The sequence below is a fragment of the Hetaerina americana genome, unplaced genomic scaffold (assembly GCF_022747635.1).
Source record: "Hetaerina americana unplaced genomic scaffold, ioHetAmer1.1.p SCAF_9, whole genome shotgun sequence".
NCBI lineage: Eukaryota > Metazoa > Arthropoda > Insecta > Odonata > Calopterygidae > Hetaerina > Hetaerina americana.
This window is the reverse complement of record NW_027287538.1, coordinates 29,349,652-29,371,577: the sequence shown is the minus strand read 5'-3', so window position 1 is coordinate 29,371,577 and position 21,926 is coordinate 29,349,652. Positions and strand designations below refer to the sequence as shown.

Sequence of the window (21,926 nt, the reverse complement as noted above, 5' to 3'; positions counted from 1 at the left end):
GGCCCATTTCTGAAAGTTAAAAATGGTGTTACATAGACTCGGATAACAATTTTAAATATACGAGGTCTGTTAAAAAAGTATCACGACTTTGGTGTTTTTTCAAAACTATTTGTTTATTAATGAATATCTATTTCGTCCCCTTCAAATGAATCCCCGATAGATATTATACATTTAGGCCAACGTTTTTTCCAATCCTCGAAGCACTTCAAAAAATAATTTTTTGTGATCTTGTTCAGCTCTTCCTTCGATGCAGTTTTTATCTCGTCAATCGTAGTATAGCGTCGTCCTTTCATGGGCCTCTTCAGTTTCGGGAACAAGAAAAAGTCACTGGTGGTCAGATCTGGGAAATACGGTGGCTGTGTTATGATTAGTGTGTTGTTTTTGGCCAAAAACTCGCGCACAAGTAACGATGTGTGAGCAAGGGCGTTGTCATGGTGCAAAAGATCCCCTTCCGCGGTCTATACTACAATGCCTAAGTGTGATGGGACCATCAACTCCGCTTCGACTCGTATCACCCCCGAGTGCATTTGGGAGCAATAGGCAAGGACTGGATCTCAAGTTTACTTGTAGCATCGTTAGTTATCGAACTGTTGTCATTTCCATTTCCAAATTAAAATGTTGATATTGGGAGAGTAACTCGTTTTACATTTGGGTGTATTACTAGCTTCCGTAGAAGCGTCCAAAAATTGCCAAATCCGACGATATTTCACGTCGAATTGGCGGGGTATTGGTATAAGTTTTCAACTAGCAATAATCGCACCTCAGTAGAACTTCATTGGTTACGATATCGCCACTGCGCAAAGTTACTGGGAACAGGTATGCTCATTCGTGCCAATTTTATCCCCAAAGAAGTGCAAAGCGAGTGGTAAAATAAAGATGCATGTTTTACTTTCACTTTCCAAGATTCTCATGCTTCACAACAATTGCCTGCGGCAGATTGCATTTAAATCTTATGAACGGTTTTTTTCGAATTTTATTCTAATAAGTGGAATCATTAATCTTTTCACTTTACTTTCGGCAACGAGTGAACTATACATCTACATAATACCCTGCAAACCATCACGAAGGTGTGGGGCTGGGGGTATATCCACACCAGGCATACATAGCACAGGAACAGATACATCTACATCCACATAATACCCCGCAAGCTGCCGCAAGGGCGCGTGGCGGGGGGTGCTAAGTCACCACCCGTAAAAGAGAACAAAACCACGTACAAAATCAACATTAGGTTCAGAACAAACATCTACATAATCTACATAATTACACGAGTTTAAAGATGACACTTGAGGAGTTACAATGGCCCCTCATTACTAAGGTAGATCATACCACAAAGACAAAATAAGGGAGATAGAGTCCAGTAAAGATAGATAGATATCTATCATATATATAGACAAATACTCATTCTTTCCCCGAACAATCAGAAATCATAGAATATATATTATTGTTTTATATCATCATAGAATAATCATAATTAGTCATAATCAATAATCATAATTAATCATAATCAATAATCATAATTAATAATAATAATTAATCATAGAATAATATTGTTGTTTTGCATGTGTATTGTTCCTTTTTACGGTTGGTGACCTAACACACGCCCTTGCGGCGGCTTGCGGGGTATTATGTAGATGTAGATGTATATTTTACAAAAAGAAAAGATAGGCCCGTCTCGTAATATGTAGATGTCGTAGATATCCAAGTAGCTAATCGAATTGGGTATTTTTATTTATTCTTCCTAAACAAAATGTATTTTCAGCATAAACGATGAAGTTAACTGAAGGAGTCTTCTACATCCCTTTTGGAACCAGAGGTGTTGGAGCGCGCCTTTGTGACGACTGTCACTGGGGAAGGGGGATTTCAACTACCCATACGGCAAGTCAAAAAATTTCCCATTGACGCTCACGGCCCAGAGCGGTCTCGTACGTCATACGGGCAGGAGTACCGATAAAGCCGCAAGACCAGGAATGACCGTAGCCTCCGCCTGATTGCCCTTCCCCTTTCGGTTATTCGGGCGCCATGCCGGCTGCCTCCCTCGGAAGACCTTGACTCCCCCTTCCTCCACCCATAGTACAGTAAGAACCCCAAGCCGAAATCCCTTCGCACTCTCTCGCCTAGTCTTCCACCCTTCATCCACCCCGCCGACAACAACCCCCACTCTCTTTCTCAACCTTCGGTCCGGCTTACGAGGGACTCGGCGTGACCCTCTGCTTGAAGGGATGGCAAGGGGTCCGGGAAGAAGTTGTCGGGGAAGTCCCAAAGGCAGTGCACACTTACATATCCATGCGACGGAGGTAGAGAAAGGTGGGATGGGGTCCTTTGGGCCGGCCGGCTTCGAGCGTGAGAAATTGGCAGCCCAGCGGGTTTAGGAGGTGGCTGACCAAAAGCGGGTCCAATGGAAGGGGTTGGGGGAGTGGGAAGTTTAGGGGTTGCCAACCGTCTCCTTCGGAGGAGAGGACGCACGTCCTCTAAATCTTAAAAATATAAAAGACAAGCTATTTGTGGCAGGCTCTGGACTGTTGTGTTCCCATGCCGCTATAGGCAGCGATGCCGGGATTACGAACGCCAGATGACAGAGAGCGAGGGAAGTCGTGGCATTAGACCGCTTTATCTCCCGAAAGGGTTGGCAGAAAAATTTTATCCTTAGAAGTTCATATTTTCGGTGTCACAAGGGCATTAAAAGTGTGGACGGGGAATGAAAATGGTTACATTTTTGAGAGCTGGCATAGGCTCGAATTTGTCACTCGAACATCATTTCAGCATTTGGTCTTTTCGCTGGTTTGGAGAGATGGTCGTGCGTTCTCTTCACAAATGACAATAGAATGTTTGTAAGTTTACATATCTACCTACTATGAAAGGATTATCTTTAATTTGTAGCTCAATAATTTCCACATTTGGCTTCAAGATACGAACTGCATTAACTTAAGCACGTTTTTCAAAACGGACGTGTTACTGCATTGTTCTCCGAAGTAGACTGACGGGTTGGAACTGGCAAGTGTAAATGAAAGGGAACCAATAATCGTTATAACTCAGGCGTTCAGAAAAGTGGATACACGCTGATGCTTTTGAGATGAGGAGGAGACTGGAAAAAATAATATGAAAAATTTTAAACAAACAAAAAGTGTAAGTCATGGTGATGACGTTTGTTGGCAGAACTTGAAGGTAAGAGAGGTGGCTGCAAGTAATATTGAGTGGCAATGGAATATTTCAGAGCTTGATGGAAGGGAGAATTCCTTCAGGTAAAACTAAGTGGAGTGAAAACATCATTTACTGTTATGTAGTGTTACGATTTCATATTAATTCAAGCTTATATTAACATCCGAACTCGATCCCTGGGCCTATCAAAAACCTACTACCTTCATTAGTAGTATTTTGCTTAAGAAACGAATTTCGTGTATGTACATTAATGATATTTACGTTTGCAATGATAACAGTTTGGGACTGAAAGGGATGATGGAATATCAATTCAAATGTTCAATAAATCGATCAATTGAGAGTCTTTCATGAGACTACACTACCGATTAATATTCTCCTGATTTTTCCTATGAACATATTAATGAAATAGCCATCTTCATCGGTAATATTTAGAAGACAGAGAATTAATACTAGGCAATACGACTTATTTGAAAAAACACCCGGATCTTACAGCGACCATGCGTTTAACTTTATTTTATTGAAAAATTTTCTATTATGAGTTGACCAACAAAACGCGATAGACCGTTTTTGAGATATGCAGATATATACCGAAAAATAGACGGACAATCTTAGACGGGATACATTATCGTTGTTGGATGGAAGAATTAATAAATTACAGTGTTTTCGTTTAAAACTACAGCCATATTTTGAGTTCCATCCTTTGGAGACTTTCACAGCCGTTCCCTTAGAATAAGTATTTACCTTCAGCTTAATCCCTGGCTTTCATTGAATGACGAAATAGAACTTGTTTCTTATGTTATGGGAGTATGCAGAGACTCTATCATATTTTTAGAAAACATCACGACATAAGGTTTAGTTTGGCGAGGCACTTCATTCAGCTCTACGAAAGGTGAGGTAAATAAATAAGCGGGAAATATAAGCCCTATAGTCATATACATAAAACCCCGCGTATACGAAGGGGAAGGGCTAGTTTTTTCTTTCCTATATTACCTTCCACTTCGGCACTAAATTCGAGTAACTTGACTTTCATTGTGGCTTGATTTAGAGATGGAGCTCTTCAACCACAAGGTCTGAGATATGAACCCAGATCCCTCCGGTTAATTACTGGATGACATTGTATGGAGCTAACTGCTAGACACCAAGATGCAACATTAAAATATCAAAGCGTCTACATATATGAGAGTAAAAATCAAAACCTTACTCGGCGTTTCCCGATATAACATCTACATCTACATAATACCCGCAAGCCGCCGCAAGGGCGTCTGGCGGGGGGTGTTAGGTCACCACCCGTAAAAGATAACAATACCACATGCAAAAACAGCAACATGAAAAACTACACCTAGAGCAGCGTACGCACTCATGCAAAAATCCCTTCATCCAACACTCATGCAAACACATATACCATAAACCAACAGACAACTGTACCCCAGGATGCAGCACGAAAGTCATCCAACAACACGCCAGCCAGGACACCACAAGCAAGAAGGCGAAACCCTCGATTTTATTACGATGTATATATAAATAAATATACATCGTATATAAATACTATATATACTGGAACAGCATGGAGTTGATTATGTTAGAAATCTTATATATTTTACTAATGGTCTGCTTTATAAGGTAGATTTTATAGGGACACGAACATAACACCCCTACATCTACATCTACATCTACTTAATACCCCGCAAGCCGCCGCAAGGGCGTGTGGCGGGGGGTGCTAGGACACCACCCATAATTTAGAAAAGAAAAAGAAAAAAAAACCGCATGCAATAACGACAAAATCATATATAAAAAAAACATGGCATACATTCATGCAAGAACACTTACACCCCACACACATGCAAACACTCAAACTACCAACTAACATACACATGCACCTGAAAGTATACCTAACATGTCTATAGTGTTTAATTTTGTTCCGACTTGTAAATTCAACGTTTTTAATATTTCTAAAGTGACTTCGGTTTCTTGCTATTATGATTTCTGATTGTTCGGGGAAAGAATGAGTATTTGTACCTATCTGTCTTGGACTCTATCTCCCTTAGTTTATCTTTGTGGTCTGATCTACCTAAGTAGTGTGGGGCCATTATAATTCCTTCAGTGTCATATTTAAACTCGTTTGTTCTGAACCTTTCTAAAAGTCTAAGCCTCGCTTGTTCTCTCCGCACTTCAAGTGGTTCCCAGCCTAAATCCCCTAAGAGACCTGTCACACTTGTGTTTTTATCATAACAATTTTTAACGAATCTAGCGGATTTTCTCTGGACTTTATCTAATTCTTTTTGCCAAATTTTCTCCCACGGATCCCAAATACTTGCGGCATATTCCAAATGAGGTCTAACTAGAGCAAAATAACACCTCTCTTTAACTTTTTCATTACATTTCCCCACCACCCGTTTTATGAAGCCAAGTTTCTTTAAAGCTGATCCGCATATTGTCCTGATATGTGCTCCCCATGAAAGGCGTGGTGTTAGAACAACCCCCAAATATTTAACTTGATTTGCCGTAGTCAATACTGAACCCTCTATTTTGTAGTTTATATCCCGTTCCTCGCTTCCTTTATTCCAAAATTTCAAAACTGCACATTTATCTATATTAAGTGTTAATCCCCATTTATTGCACCATTCCGAGATATTGTCTAAGTCTCTAGAGAGTAGCTCGCGATCTAGTTGGCTCCTTATTTCCCTGTATATCACCGTGTCGCCAGCAAATAACCTTAGATTGCTACTAACGTGTGTGCTTAAGTCATTTATGTTTATTAAGAACAGAAGAGGCCCTATTACACTTCCCTGGGGGACGCCCGAAGTAACATCTCTCTCCGTTGAGCACAACCCATCTATGACTAAGATAAGTATAAGATTATAAGTATATAATATAAGTATAAGATTATGCGATGAAAGTGGATTAAGAGCCGATTCTCCTGTGAAGCGAGAGCGTAGTATATTAGTGAATTTCAAAAGGAGAAAAAATACTTAATACTTTAAGGGAATGCAGTCGCAAGGAGATTTGAGTACAAAGGAAATATTAATGATAATGAAAATCATCAGTTCTTATAATTTATTCCTCTTAATTGTATGTATTTAAATTTTTGTTTCGGGAATTTTATAGCCATTTTTATTTTATGTATATCAAGGTTTTATAACTGTGCGAGTTTGGTATGTTTGTATTTTCTTTTTATTCTATAGCGTAATAGGAACTATTACCTGTCCACGTAAAGCGCGATATTTACTCGTATTGGGAAGAAAGTATATTATTACGCCGTACATATTCATAGCAAGAATTAAGGATTTGTTTAAAAACTTATTTTCCGATCCATAAAATTAAGTTTTACGAAAGACGCTGACTTTTATTTTTGAAAGCCATTAATCAATTCGCGGATGATAGAAGTTATAATGTATGCGACTTAATTTATTATTCAGATTTTTTCATTAACAAATAATATTTTACGTTTTGTCACCCTTTAGGAATCCTGCAAAATATTCCTTGGGAATTGGAAGGTTGGAATTTCTATTTTCGTCAAATATGCGTCATGTCGCACCACGACAATATTCTCGTCGGGAACTCTAATTGAAATGTTTTTTAAAGTAATGAAGCATGGATTCTTAGATCATTTTACAAATATCTTCACGCAGAGTACGCCCACCTTGTCCAACAAACACGTGATTTGCAAAATTGAATCATGGGATATATTAACCTCACTGCTATGATTGAATCCGTGGAAAATTGATGAATTATGGAAATGAGTATTATTGCTCGGAAAATTCATTAATTGCCAGAAATCTAGGAAATCACATGAAATGAGTATACAGGATGTTAATATACTTGTATATAACACATTAATTTCCTATCCTGTATAACAATTCTCCAGATTACCCCTTATTTAATTATTTTTTCCTACCGTTCATTCCCTCCCTTTTGCGAACATTTCCTCAGCCGGCGCAATTATCTTACTAATACCTCTTCTGCCTTCGATGTCCTTTAAAGTTTAGAGTGTGAGCTGGTCCAGTGGATAAAGCTTTCGGCGACTAACCAATGGATCCGGTTTCAATTACCGGTGACTTGGAAAACCCCTGATTTTGATTTCCAGAACTTCCTAGAAAACCGTAGGTGGCCCAGGGAAAGGAACTGGTCACCCGCATCCTGTCGTTTGAATTTAACATGCCTTAGGGCTTAGTAATCGGGGAGCTCTACCCACATCTATCTACCCTCCCTCCAGAAGACGCCTTATTTGTTTAATACTCGAAGTTTTTGAAAATAATTTTTCTCATTGCTGCATTACTTTTTAGTGCGATGGTTATCTGCATGGTTTAGCTGTGCAGAACAAGTGTGTTGAAGCTATTTAGACGAACGGCGCTAAGAGACTTCTCAAAGTGCTGCCAACATTAGAATGAGGTGTCGAGATCTCTCTATGAGACGGTGCAGTCGAAGCTTTCTCTAGAATCGTTTATTGGAGGCTTTGAATGAAAATGAATCCCATTGTTACGAATGCAATGCTATTACTCGAGCGTTTAAGAAATTAATTAACTCGTCGAATGAAAACTTTCAACTTTCTAGGCATTAATTCTCCGTGAATGTATGCATATTGCCTGTCAGCAACCTCCGCTGTCACTCATTGACGAGTTATGACGTTACAGTTAATGAACCGGTGACTCACTCAAACAAGGTTTTTTTTCAACGGAACACAATGGAGAAATATAATATAGAAAGTGAAATGATAATTCAGTGAATTTATTTCATTAATTTGCTTAAACCAGTTCTCATAATGTCCTTTGAATTACCTTTAACTGCGTAAATTTGGTTATATAGGCTGACACCAAACAGAAATGAAGTTAGTAATTACCTTATCATTAAATGTATAATTCAATATGCTATGCGGTAACTAACATTGTTTACTTAATGTTGTTAACCTTAAGTTTATGGGAGTTCATTTTCTTAATGTAATCAATATTCTCTCTACTTTGATCTTTCCTCTTAATAATAATAATAAACAATTTTTATTGCTCTGGGAGCAAAGTCCCTTGGAGCAGAATACATGTTATATGAGGTTTTGAAACCTATGGAGTGAAAAAGGTTTACATAATGCATAGAATAAGGTAATTAAACCAGTTACAAAACACAATTTAGAATCATTTGAACGAAACATATAGTACAATGCATACGTACAAATACAAAGAACAATAGTTAAATATTTAGCCTGATAGAACAGTAATAGGTCATTTTGGTAGTGTGGTAGACAGATATTCAAACATGTTTCTGTTGAATTGGGATGTGCTCCTGGATAATTTTACTTTACTAGGCAAGCAGTTCCATAGTTTACAGGATGAAATACTGAATGACTTTTCATATATAGCCGTGCGGTATTTGGGAAGATGGAATGTTTTTGTAATGCGGGGTGATCTCTTTGTCGTAAGTAGGTATATTTTAATCGAAATTTAATATGGATTCACAAAAAACGGCGATATTCTGCATATATTTGTAAAGTCTATTTAGAATATTGTCGTGTGCCTCCTTCGCTCCACCCTGACATCTGATGTTTTTATTTTAACGGAAGGTTTTTAATGAAGGGACACGTGACGATGTGTTTAAAGGTGAGCATAATATTTAATGGAGCACAAGGCAGGCGAAACTTGATCTTGGAGCGATGAGATGAAATATAACTGTGCATATTAAGTTCGGCTTGTATTTTGTGTAAATAAACACGACTTATTGAAGGACTAGATATTAACGTCATTTAACTAAGAGAGCACAGAAAACGTACAATCTTTATTTATTACTGTAAACACATAACATTTTGATATTTTTATGGCAAGTTGAAATATGTGTATTTTTAGAATTAAATGAATATTATATTAAATGTATAATATGATATAATTACAATTTGAGACTTTGAAATGCTGAAAATGCTGGGTAAGCGAGATAAAGTGAGGAAGATGTTTGGAATTTTGCACAAGTAAAAGAGAGGTACGTAGATTCGGGAAATGGTTTATTGTAATGAAGAATATTTGAGAATATATTAACTGTGCCAAATGTGCTCAAGATTTTAACGATGTGCAGCCTTTCCGCGCACATCTAAACCCTGCCTTTAGGCCTGTTAAATACGGCTAATATAACTAATTCATTGATACACACCGAAGGAAAGTCCTGGCTTCCGTGTTGTAGGATGGCTTTCGTGCTGCATCATGGGGTGCAGTTTTTTAGTTGTTTTGCGGTATATGTGTTTGCATGAGTATTGGATGAAGGGATTTTTGCATGAGTGTGTGCGCTGCTGTGGGTGTAATTTTCCGTGTTGTTTTTTTGCATGTGGTATTTTTCTTTTTTACGGTTGGTGACCTAACACCCCCCGCCACACGCCCTTGCGGCGGCTTGCGGGGTATTATGTAGATGTAGATGTAGATGACTACTATTTGTTTGCGGTTTGACAAGAAGTCTCTAATCCAATTAATTATTTTCTCATTGATCCCATAGTATTTAAGTTTATGTAACAATTTATTGTGTGGGACTTTGTCGAAGGCTTTTTTGAAATCCAGGAATACTGCATCGAGGATACTGCACCCCTATATTTATTAGCCTCACCCAAAAGACAACCAGACCCTACATTAAAAAAAAAACTCTTCCTCAACATACATTCAATCTGCATACATTTCACCTCCCTTCATCATGTTCAGTATGCCTATCCTATTATTCCATCTTCCTCGCTCGCCGAAGTTCTTCTCTCTATCAGTCTTTAATAACACATCCACAATGAAAATACTCTGCATCCATCTTTCCTGCCTTTTTTGGGTTTCTCTCAGCGATATTCTCTCTTCCCTCAATATATCTAGTCATACTCCACGTGTTTTCCTTTCCGATTATTTTACTTTTTCCTTCCCCACACTCACATCTAAAAGGCTTCCAACATACGTCTATCGCCTTGCTTCAATGACCAAGTTTCCTCAACGCACAAAACCACACTCCATACTTGTGTTTTTTTCTTATATTATCTCTTTCTTATTCAGCGTCCCTATCAAATCACTCTACCTTATGAAAGTTTATTTGTATAATGCAAATCTTCTTATGATGCCTCTACTACTCTAAACACGTTGGTCAAATATATTCCCAAGATGGGCAAAATGTTCCAACCGCTCTAGTTTATGAAATCCTATTTTAATATTTAACTTAGCTTTCCTCATTCACGAAAATCTCTACTTGATCTAATCTTTGCCCTCCAATTTAAATCCATTTATCTTCGTCTTCCTCCTCCTTGAATACTTCAAAACCTTCGGTTTTCTTACGTATGAAGTTGCACTATCTTTTGATAATTTATATACATTACGTACATAATATCTTGGCACTTGAAAAAAAATGCTATTGCTTTTCATGAAAGCTGATGTTTTTGATTGCATGAAAATGCATTAGTCTGCAATCACATATAAATTGAACCCACAATGAAATCTAAGAGAAACATAATGATTCTACTGTTAATCATGCGAAAGTGTATTAAATTTTTTAATAATTTTTAAATCACTTCCGCTGAATAGTGCGCTTACCGTTCAAATTAGGCACTTAATTAACAGACAAAATGGGACTTGGCCAACTTTACTCGGATCCTGACGTTCTAGCTTTATAATACGTCGAGGGAGACTATATTGAGAGAATATAAGGGATATATTTTGCCAATCTATCGATATAAGCAATATTTTTGTCCCGCACAACTCGGGATCGCATCAATAGGCTATACGTAAAATAATTTGGGGTTCTTGGATTTGATTAAATGCCAATCATTTAATATTCCACTGGTTGTTTACCTTAACTATCCTCCCGTATGTTGTAGTGGCAGCGAATAGGATGTGATATGATGGTACGAAAAAACCTAAAGAGGGAGGAATTCATTCTTACGACCTCCAGATCATTAGCCGAAGAATTGATTGACTTCACGGCCAAGGAGGACGGCGTTCACAATTCTTATCATAGGTACTCAAATATTATAGATGAAACTTTTTCATCAAAAAGTTCCCAGGAGCGTGGTATTTCAGTGGGTAGTGCGTTATTTCTAATGTTAGCACACCTTATGGCCCAGGTTCGATTCTGGGTGGCACTTATGGGCGCCCTCCGCCTCACCGAAGCTGTATAATTTTTGGGACCATAGATCTTTATGGGAAACCATCGGCGTAGCAGGGAAAGGAATTGGCCCCCATACCCTGGTCGAACTGATATTGGTGTAGAGGTGTAATGATTATGAATGCGTATGCATGGCTGATAACCTAACACCCCCGCCACGCGCCCTTGCGGCGGCTTGTGGGGTAAAATGAAGAGATGTGTGAATTTCACGCGCTAGCTGCTTTCATACTGCGCGAGCTCTAACCTCACCCGTCAAGCTAACCAACCGATCATCTGTTTGATTACTGCGATTGTTACAGCATTCTTGCTATTTAAATCAAAACTAACAATTGAAACTTTCTATTTCAACTACTGGGATTTATGAGACCACAACTAAGAAATAATTAAATGCACACAATTTTGGTGAGGTTTAGACAAAGAATTAAAACTTTTGAAGCAACTACAAAATAGAGGGTTCAGTACTGGCTACGGCCAATCAAGTTAAATATTTGGGGGTTGTTCTAACACGACGCCTTTCATGGGGAGCATATATCAGGACAATACGCGGGTCCGCTTCAAAGAAACTCGACTTCATAAAACAGGTGATGGGGAAATGTAATGAAAAAGTTAAAGAGAGGTGTTATTTTGCTCTAGTTAGACCTCATTTGGAATATGCCGCAAGTATTTGGGATCCTTGGGAGAAAATATGCCAAAAAGAATTGGATAAGTCCAGAGAAAATCCGCTAGATTCGTTAAAAATTGTTATGATAAGAACACAAGTGTGACATGTCTCTTAGGGAATTTAGGCTGGGAGCCACTTGAAGTATGAAGACAACAAGCGAGACTTCTACATCTACATCTACTTAATACCCCGCAAGCCGCCGAAGGGGCGTGTGGCGGGGGGTGTTAGGACACCACCCGTAATTTAGAAAAGAAAGAGAAAAAAAGCCGCATGCAATAACCACAAAATCATATATAAAAAAAAAAAACTTGGCATAAATTCATGCATGAACACTTACACCCCACACACATGCAAACACTGAATCTACACCTTACATACACATGCACCTGAAAGTATACCTAACATCTCTATAGTGTTTAATTTTGTTCCGACTTGTAAATTCAACGTTTTTAATATTTCTAAAGTGACTTCGGTTTCTTACTATTATGATTTCTGATTGTTCGGGGAAAGAAAGAGTATTTGTACCTATCTGTCCTGGAATCTAACTCCTTAGAAACTTAGAGACTTAGACTCTTAGAAAGGCTCAGAACAAGCGAGTTTAATGATGACACTAAAGGAATTATAATGGCCCATTCTACTTAGGTACGAGATCAGACTACAAAGAGAAAATAAGGGAGATAGATTCCAGTAAAGATAGATAGAAATACTTATACTTTCCCCGAAGAATTAGGATTCATAATAATAAGAAACCGATGTCACTTCAAAAATATTGAAAACATTGAATTTATAAGTCGTTGATTAATTAGGCAATTAATCAGGCATTGCAAGGATGTTAGGTGTATTTGTAGGTGCGTGTGTATGTCAGTTGGTGGTCTGAGTGTTTGCATGTGTGTGGGGTGTATGTGTTCTTGTATGAGTGTATACCGTGTTTTCTGTGTGATTTGTATAAAATTGTGGCTTTTGCATGCGGTTTTTTTTCTTTCTTAATTACGGGTGGTGCCCTAACACCCCCGCCACACGCTCTTGCGGCGGCTTGCGGGGTAATAAATAGATGTAGATGCAGATGGTGTTTGGCAAATGGAAAAATACATGTATATAATTGTGTTTTGCAATTTTTTGGAAAATATCTAAATAAATTGCTGTTGTTATCAAACTTGGATAATATTGTCTCTATTACGATAAGAAAATATAATATCCCTGGATGTTGGATTCAATTTTCGTCATAATGTAGCCCCTTAATTACTGCAACTCGTCATCATCAATCAGAGATCTTTTATGGCATATTGAAGCTGTATATATTTTGATGATGAACTGCATTTAATATGTGTGTTTTATTTAAAAGACGTCCTTGTGCTCAAATGAGCCAGTAATTCTCACTAAATTACTTACATAATTCATTTATCTTCTAGTACTGCAATTTTTCGTCTCTCTAGATAGTCACCTTGTAACGACTAGTTTTGAGTATTTTCCCAACCGGTTTGGATTATCTTTCATTAATATCAAAAAAGCAATATGAGTGGATAGATAATGTATTCGTATAATCTCCGCAAATAGCTGTATATTATGTACTGGAATTTCGTCATATATTTATCTTCAATTACCTAGATTATAGATTGTCTTCAAATTAAACATTTTCATCTTGTGCTAATGGCCATGTTCACACCTCAAGCTGAAAGCATATCGTTTTTCAGAGAATTTACGAATAAAAACAACAAACGACCTGTTTCAAAATTCTATTCTTTCTCCGGGGAGTACAGTTTCCCAGTCAGAGACCCCAAAAAAGGTTTTGAGCACGTAGTCCCTGGAGGTGAATGGGGACCGGAGACTTTTTAAGCCCTGAGGTGTGTAGGGTCAGGGAGGGAAATGGGAGAAGGAGAGAAAGAGGAGCGCGAGGAAAAAGGGCGGCTTTTGGAATGCGCACGACAACAATCCTCAACAATGGAAGAACAATGCTGGGCCGGAAGAGGGTACGGCGCGGGGGAAGGAGTGCGAGCGGAGCGAAGGGTGAAGAACGGGAAGGATTTCTAGGGTGGACCACAGGCAGCGGGCCATTGACGGAAAAACCTATGGCCGGCGCGGAAGAGAGAGAGAGAGAGAGAGATTCGTGGAAGACTGAAGGACGGGTAAGGGGGGCGGGGCGGAGGACTGATTGTGAGAGGCAGATGGCCGAGGAGGCTAGGAACAGGAATGGGTGGGGGGAACCTCCAAGCGGCACCCTGGCTGGGCCCTTCGCTAAGCCCTTGCAAGTAGGGGCGGGATAAATCCTAAGGGTTCAGGGGGACACCCGGGAATTCCCAAAGAATATTCCCTTGTCCCTCTTTCTTTCCCTAGCCCGCCTTACCGATCCACACCCGTGAAAAATTAAGTAGTCCACTGGGAAATTAAACGGCGAAGGATGCGACAGGGAGGACAGTGGCACCTTCGCGCGCGGCAAATCTTTTGTGTGCAAGTTCTGCCTCGGATTAACCGAGGATGAAAAATTAGAGTTTTTCGAGTTCAAATATTGTAACGTTTTGTCCCGTCGACAAAGGCTGGTATTTAGGACTCGAGGCGAGGGGCAGATGTTCCCTAAATTGCTCCGCAAGCATCAGGCTAGACCTTGGTCTCTGTTCATATTCACAGTATTTTTTAAAAAGTGGTGTCTTTGAACTGAAAAGGTCAGCTGCAACTCTAGAGAATTTAGATTCTACAGTGAGATACTACGAGGTAAAACCCAAAGCCATGAAGTGTTTTAAATTTTAATGTAATATCCGTTAATCCTCTGATATTATCAAAGCAATTTAATGATTTTTAAAATAAAAATCCACCTTCTTATGCACATTTATGTATGTATACCGTCCTTGCTCATTGAAATATCTGAGTGGAAAGGACCTGGAAATAATTCAACGTATAATTTAAATTAATAATTAAAAATATGATTTATTCCTGACTGAAGACATGTCCTTTATGATATGGAATGAGAGATAGTACTATTGGCCACTTAAGGTAAATATAAAAACTTATTTCATCGAACTTTAATTAAAGCACGTAAAATTTTTATCAATTCCAAAAAATATATATATGGCCATAACAAGGAAAATTAAGAATAAATTTTCGAAATCAATACTGTCCGTTTGCAAGGTTTCTCATATGGTATATTTTACTTGAGTTAATATCATCTAATGTAACCTCAGTAAATCTCACCAACAGAAATATTTTCTAAATAAATAAATTGAAATTGATTTCCTGAAGTTTTGAATTGCAATTCGCACACTTTTGAAAAATTCATGGTGTGTATTTTTCAACAAATAGATAAACTGGCAGTAAATAATTTAGCCTAAAAGGACACAAAAATAATTGCTGTTTTCTTCTTAATTTTTGAATCAGAAATTGCCAGCATTCTACCTACGATTGTAGCATTTAAATGATCAAACTAAACGAATCGAATAATTACTTTCTTAGTATTCATTGTAGTACAATTCGTAGGAATATATTATGAATGAAATCAGGGAGCGCTAGGGTGATCCAATTAATAGGACTATAGTTAATAGTAACGTTTGATTTTCAAATAAAAAGGTATTGAGCCATCAATCTGTCTTATATGGGAAGTAAAATTTACACTCAGTTTCGACCTGAAATTTGGCATAAATTAATGCCTCCATTTAATTAATTGAAGCCAAAAAAGAGGCGCGTTACAGTTAATGATAAAATTGAAATATAATATTCCAATTAAGGGGGAAAGTAGGACTACCGACACTCGACTTCTTTTTTCAAAAGAAATTTTAGTTAATTTGATAAAACATATGGTTTCAATGCTTTTGCGCCCATTGTGAGATAGTTAAAATTTTCACCTTTTGGAGATACTAATGCCACAAAATGAAGAAAAATGAAATATCAGAAATTATAACGGAGACAAAGAATGCATGAGTAATTCAAAGAAGTTAACAAAGTTTTACGCAAGGAAAATTTGAAGTAAATTGTAGAAATACCTGTAAAACCACAATGTAAATTGTTGCTCACCGAAGAGAATGCCTATCTAATTAACAATGATGAGATTCATGTTATACTATAATAAGTACAATATATATACATCTATATCTATTTTTAGTTGTTTTGCGGTATATGTGTTTGCATGAGTATTGGATGAAGGGATTTTTGCATGAGTGTGTGCGCTGCTGTGGGTGTAATTTTCCGTGTTGTTTTTTTGCATGTGGAATTTTTCCTTTTTACGGTTGGTGACCTAACACCCCCCGCCACACGCCCTTGCGGCGGCTTGCGGGGTATTATGTAGATGTAGATGTAGATATCAACAAAATACTCGCAAGCCGCCACGGGGGCGTGTGGCGGGGGGTACTAGGTCACCACCGGTAAAGCGAAATAAAACCACATGCATAACCAATCTTCAAACTTTTTTCTTTTCTAAATTACGGGTGGTGTCCTAACACCCCCCCGCCACACGCCCTTGCGGCGGCTTGCGGGGTATTAAGTAGATGTAGATGAATCATTTCACCTCTACACAACTATTAATTTGATCAAGCACTCAATAAATTTTAATCACATCTACATGGTGTCACCGGAGGTGTTAGGTCACCACCCGCAATGTAGCATCCTCATATTCCAATGCAATTGATAGACTTCTTTTATATTCTTAGTTTCCTTTCTGCGTATTCCCATGTAGCGCATGTCTTCTATATACCTCCGGTATTAGTATTTTCAAAACTGCCGTCCTTCGGTGCGCACCTACGATGACCTTATCCTCTCTTATTTTTACAGCGTGCATAGTAGATACGAACTTAACCTCTACCTGGAAGGCAGAGTGCTTTAAGTCTAGTTTAATTAGAAAAATATAAAGCGTACGCGTTTCGAATGTAACTGTTGCCAGCCTGGTGTGACTTCAGAAATGAGGAATGAAATATGATCAGGGAATCCCACGATATCAACACCGCATTCCCAATAAAGACTTTTCGACAATCTATCATCTAAAGACTTCATCTGTCCGCCTCTCAGCCTTCTCTCTCTCCCTCACACTCCCTAGGTGGATCCAAACATCTGAACACCCTATGCTAATGGCACTATCCCGCTAAAAAGGAAGGAGTAGGTGGGTGATGGATACGCCGTTCACGAGCCTCGGGAGGGAGCCGCATTGGCCAGCGTGGCGTGTCCTAGAAGGATACGGCGTCCTTTCCCTCTGCCTTCCGCTTTCCTCCAGTCTTCTCTCTCTACTAACTCCCTCCTTTATCACACTTCATCTCTCCCCACCTCTTCTTCGCCGCCATTCGAGCGTCCGTCGGAGCGGCCGTTGGTTCGATTGACCGCGGCCGGTGCCGGCAGGTGGCGTGGTGCGTCCATCACCTTTTAACTTCCCCAACAATGGACCTCAGTGTCGCGCACCGTAAAGAAGGAGGAGGAAGAAGGGGGAATGGTGGGAGGCACGGGCAGGAAGGAAATATTCGTAGTGGGATGGGGGATGAGAAAGAGAGAGAGAGGAAAAAAAGAGTCCTTTTGTCGCGATTGGGCGGTCTCTTGAAGCGGGGTGGAAGACACATTATTGTGTGGAATATCCATTCTGATCCTCAACGACCCATGTGAAAGAGCGGTGTTTCGACGGGGTTTTTTGGGAGGAGGCACCTGACACTCTCCGGAGCGCGATGAATGAAGTCCGAAGAGCTGCACGCAAAGCGGAAGGCGGGGAGGGGCCGAATGAGAGGAGGAATATCCGGCGCTGCCAACCACCGAGTGTCGTCGGCCCTTTTCATTATGCCAAACAGCTAAGAGTTGGATGGAAAGTGATCCAAATCTCCTTTGTGATGGCAGAGTTGAATTTAAATCATTCATCTCCTTCCTCAATAGGATCGGATCAATTTTCAACATTTGAGAGATTCACTACCTATCGTAGTTATCGATGGAGTTATGCGAATTTTGAGGTCAGTTGCATCGTTAAACCGGGTTGGAAAATGAAGGGAGGAAGGTATTTTAGGAAAAGAAGTGGATGGAAACTTGAATTCGGATTTATGAATGAACCTTCAAATAGGAATTTGAAAAATATGAAAAAAGTCAAATTGACACAACCTCTGGGTCGGATTATAATTAAGGATGGAAAATAATCAGACCTGAAATTAACGAGAGTAAATATGCACCGAAGTTGAAGTTAATAACGTAAGATATCAGGGGGCTAGTGCTTAAATCCTTATCCTATGCAGAGCGTTACACATCCATTGTTGTTCAGTTTGCCTTCAGGATGGGGAGGGGAATCGAACCTAGGACATTTGGATGTCAATATTTTTACCAAAGTAACCATTCTCTTAGAGTAGTATATTCTGCTATGGACTCTTACAAGGTATGGTGGGCGAATCTGAGACAAACATATGTTTTGCTCACCTCAAATTACAAAGATTATTCATGGTGCTCCTACTTCTACATCTACTTAATACCCCGCAAGCCACCGCAAGGGCGTGTGGCGGGGGGTGTTAGGACACCACCCCTAATTTAGAAAAGAAAAAAAAACCGCATGTAAGAACCACAAATTCATACATCCACAAAGAAAACATGGCACGCATTCATGCAAGAACACTTACACCGCAAACATGCAAACACTCAAACTACATCTTACATACACATGCACCTGAAAGTAAACCTAACAGCTTTGCAGTGTTTAACTTTGTTCCGACTTGTAAATTCAATGTTTTTAATATTTCTAAAGTGACTTCGGTTTCTTACTATTATGATTTCTGATTGTTCGGGGAAAGAGTGAGTATTTGTACCTATCTGTCCTGGAATCTTTCTCCCTTATTTTACCTTTGTGGCTACCTAAATAGTGTACTTGCGTAAGTTGATGTAGAAAGTGATTTCCTAATACATCTTTGTTAGCACACAGTTGCAAAGACTTGGGTCTCAATAACTTTCGAAAAAAGTATTGATTCCAATCCCAGATAATAGTTACCACTACAGCAAATATTATCCGATTATATAAAAGTATACTCTTAATTTATTATCTAAGGAGATTTCTTTATCCGTTCGGAACACATTCATAATTGATACCTCTATAGCAATTTGAAATCTAGTAATCCATTCCCAACTTGTGTTTGCCAAATTATTGTTTCGCTGCAGAATTTTATAATGACTCAACGCAATTGCAAATATTCAAGCTACATTATTTTTTACTCGTTCTGGGGGCACACTAGTTGAGTTGTACAAAAAGGCAACCTGTTACTATATCCCCTTCTATCTAGCTTGCACGACGAGATATCTATTTGAAGATGAATTTATAATGCCCGTGGAGCAAATTGACTGGAGGAGCGAATGATGCCGCATTGGGCCATTTAAGCGAGTGACGACTCCTTTCATTCGCCCACGAGCAGCGGCGGCTCTCGCCGAAGCCGTGCGAACTGGCCGCCCCGGGGCCGACCGCGTCAATGAATCCGTGAAAGTGGAGTCTCAACCCCCGCAGCGCCGATACCAATAAGTGGACGGACGCACACCTCTCACAATGGCACAGCATTTTTCTACCTTCAACCGTCCCTTCTCTCTTTCTGTCGAGAAAAAAAATAAGAAAAGAAAATCTGTAGGCCATCATGACGATTCATCACCTCCCTATTCCCCATTGCCTTTGTCGCCTAATCTGTTTTCTCCTCCGGGAAAAGTGCGTGCGTTGGCAACGCGGGCGGGGGAAGAAGGAGGGATTTGAGGACCAAGGAGTTGTGCTCGGAAGAAAAAGTAAGAATCAGAAGGAAAAGGTGGTGGTGAGGACAAGAAAGGAGTGGAGAATGTTCATGTGAGGACCATAGAGTCGGAGAGAGCAGAGGAGAAGAAAGATAGTGTCTCAGACCGTCAGGTCGACTTCGGTCGTAGACAATCCGTCTCCTAACCTCACCTTGGATACGGTGGGAAAGGGAATTCCTCAATGAACCACTGCGACAACGACAAAATGGCTGACGGTGTCCAACAATGGCCGTGCACACGAGTGTCCTCCCCTTTTCTTTCTCTCTCTCTCTGTTCCCCGGAAAGAGTGGTTGGTTGAGGAGAAGAGGAAAAAGACATGGCTCGTACCCTTATTCACGAAGCAGGGTTTGCAACAACTCTCGAGTGAGCTGCATCGAAACCTTCAATGGACGGGAAACTCTTCTTGTGCGTGCGTGCCTGCGGCGATGGACAAAGTGTCATTGTGCAAAGGGACGCTGTCCGGCGACTTCAAGCGGCTCGAGGAGGGCAGGGCCATAAAACGATAATGGACTGGCGGTGGATACATTCGGAGAATCACTTTTGTTCATCAGCTCCAATTTGAAATGGAGTGTCCTGTATACCTCTCGCGTGGTTTTCAAAGCGGGGAAGGAAATTCAGCTTTGTTCATAAACGCATTTCGGGACCTACGAAGAGATCATAATAGAGTCACTCTCTGTTAATCATTGAATGGTCAATAAGGTTCAAGAATAGACACCGTACGGAAACTTAAGAGTTTGATCATCTCAAGATGTCTAATCTATTCATCTTTCGTTGAATATTTTACGATAATAACTAGAAAAATGAATAAAAGTGCACCAATAACATATATTCCTTGTCTTAATTGCGAACTGCAGATACGTATCGGTTCACGCCACGAAATGATTATTTCCTTTTTTAGTTATACTGGGTCTGATTACTATACACTGCCCACACGAAGAGCAAACTTTATCTACTCAAATAGCATATCCGTAATTTTTTTTATTTTAACTAAATGTGAATAGGAATTGAGTCCAATTAATCTGAAATTACTCAAACACTATTTTAAGGCAATAGTATGCCCCTTGTGAAGAATCTAAATATTCATCTACATAATACCCCAAAAGCCGCCAAAAGGGCGTGCGGTAGGGGGTGTTAGGTCTCCACCCGTATAAGAGAACAAAACCACATGAAAAATCAACACATCCATGCAAACCTACACCCAAAACGGCGTATGCATTCATGCAAAAACCCTTTCAAATTACACGCATGCAAATACATATACTATAAAGTAACAAACAATTGAACCTTTAAATGCTAAATGAATGTGATTGAAACGATTTTTAAATATAAAATTAACAGTTGATAAAAATAGCATTTGGGTAGTCATACTAATACACTTACACATTTTTAATATTAAAAACGTTGATAAAGTCACTTATGGAAGAAATGAAAGGAAATTCAGTAAAAAATTAAATATAAAAAGATGTGTGCATGTAATCGTGCTAAACAATTCAAATTTTGCTAATGTTTGAATCATAAGACACCAATTAATTTCATAAATAATAACTCCTTAATTTTTAAAGAGCAAGATCAATTAGCTGAATAAAATAGCGGTTTAGTATTAGTATTTACAAATGGTGTTATTTCCAAAATATCGGCCGTTGAAGTCTCCAAACTATCTTTACAAAATTATAGGTTGACAGTGACATTCCGGAGAAATAAATTACATAAAATCAGAGAAAAATGATTCTTTATCTTCGAGAGAAGAACAAGTAATTGATTATTTCTGTTACAGATTCGATTTCTATGATTTTATCTTGGAATTACTCGATTTATCTCGAATCTGCCAATTAAATATAGTACCATAATGATTTCCTCAGTGTCACAAAAAATTCAGGTATCCTCTGCCTTTCTTAAAATCTAAAGTCTTGTCTGCTACTTTTATAAATGAAAGAGGTGCCGATAAAACTCCTCCAATATACCCAGTCACGCTTACTTTCTTCGCGAAGCGATTTTAACTAATCTGAAGGATTATTTCTAAACCTATTCCAATGTCTTAAGTAACCTTTTTTCCGATACATCCCAAATACATGCGGCGTATTCCAATATGGCCTATTTAAAACGTAGTAGAACCTCTGACGCAACTTTCCTTTACAATTTTCTACAACTCGACAAATGAAAACTTGCTTTTTCAAGTCTGATCCGCATAGCCTTCTGTTGTGTGTACCCCATGAAAGGTTTGATATCAGTGTAACGCCCAAGTATTTGCCTTATTCAGAATTATTTAGCTAAAACCCATATATTTTATAATGTACGCTTCATTTTTCCCGTTTGTCCA

The 21,926-nt window shown here is 39.0% G+C and overlaps 1 non-coding gene across 1 annotated transcript; it reads right to left on the bottom strand.

The window, feature by feature from the left end:
* Nucleotides 1-664: 664 nt before the first annotated feature.
* Nucleotides 665-805, bottom strand: LOC139699192 (U4 spliceosomal RNA). The gene has a single exon (XR_011703087.1). It is a non-coding gene; the product is annotated as a U4 spliceosomal RNA (small nuclear RNA).
* Between the last annotated feature and the right edge of the window lie 21,121 nt (nucleotides 806-21,926).